Consider the following 1298-nt stretch of genomic DNA (forward strand, 5'->3'; position numbering starts at 1 on the left):
TCAATCTGGCAACTCCTGCCTTTCCATTCTAGGAGTTGGAGGACAAAGAGAGGGCCAATGGAGCAGTAATCTTTAGTGTAGGCAATAAGGAAGTATCTGAAAAGAATTTAAAAATAATACTAAAAGATGTTCTTCTTTGATTACCACGTGTCAGAAATTCTCCCTCTAAATCTATTACCATTTTAAGAAAAATTGCTGGCTGGCATTGTTGAGTTTTGATAATATACATGTAACTTTCAAATTAGCACATTTGCATTACTTATTCTATACTAACTGTATTTTGCATGGAGATTATGTGGAGAATGTCTAGTTATAGAGTTAGTCCCATCCTTCTAATTTGTGCCAACATAGCTACACTCATTCGAGAGTAAGTTTCTAAAGGGTTCACAATTATTTGACTTCTCTGTGGGTGTAGCTTCTGCTTTGAGCCCCTACTGTACTACTTGAGTCTGTATTTAAATAGTAAATGCAAAATTGTACTACATAAGTCTGTATTTAAAAAGATGCAAAATAAATAATGATAACATAGTGGTTGTAAAGACGGAGAACTGAAACCTGAATTATTTCAATCCTGTCATTCTGTGTGATCACTGGTATTTTTATTTTTTAAATTCTGTATTGTTTTGGCTGTGCCATGTTGCATGCAGGATCTTAGTTCCCCAAGCAGGGATTGAACCTGCAACCCCTGCAATGGAAGTGCAGAATCTTAACCATTGAACCACGAGGGAAGTCCCCACCACTGGATTTTTAATTTGGAATTTAAAATTTTTAAAAATGAAGCAGAGTGCCAGTTGTGAGGTGTAATATTTTTGCTTTGCAAGTGCAGGTTTAATTCATTTATGGTGTTTTATTAAGTGTAAATAATATCTGGTAAGTTGACATTTCTTCCTTTTATGTTGTTATTTATGTTGAAGCAAAATGAATGAAGAAAAATAATTATTGAGTATTATATGACTTTTATAAAAATAAGTGCATTGAGTAATACAAGATGATCTGTATTAGGTGTTGAATAAAATGGATATGTTTTATACAGTTTTAAATAGTTTCATATTGTTTTCATTGAACTTTCTTCACTTCTATTCTCTGTCTTTTTGTAACTGCTCTTATTTAGATGTGGGAGCTCCTGGGTTTATCCTCTAATTTTCTTTTCTTTGCTCTTATATGTTCTTTCTCTTTTCTTTCTTTTTTTTTTTTCTCTTTTCCTTTCATTCATTTCCAGAGAGATTTCCTCAACTTGCTATTCCTTTCTTTGATTTTTAAAATTTCTACCATCAAATTATTAATTTTCAAAAGCTCTT

General features: G+C 32.1%; 1 non-coding gene across 1 annotated transcript; it reads right to left on the bottom strand.

Annotated features, from left to right (window-relative positions):
* Positions 1–655: 655 nt before the first annotated feature.
* Positions 656–728, bottom strand: TRNAG-UCC. The gene has a single exon. It is a non-coding gene; the product is annotated as a tRNA-Gly (tRNA).
* Positions 729–1298: the final 570 nt, after the last annotated feature.

The sequence above is a fragment of the Bison bison genome, unplaced genomic scaffold (assembly GCF_000754665.1).
Source record: "Bison bison bison isolate TAMUID 2011002044 unplaced genomic scaffold, Bison_UMD1.0 scf7180017864390, whole genome shotgun sequence".
In the NCBI taxonomy this organism is placed as follows: Eukaryota; Metazoa; Chordata; class Mammalia; order Artiodactyla; family Bovidae; genus Bison; species Bison bison.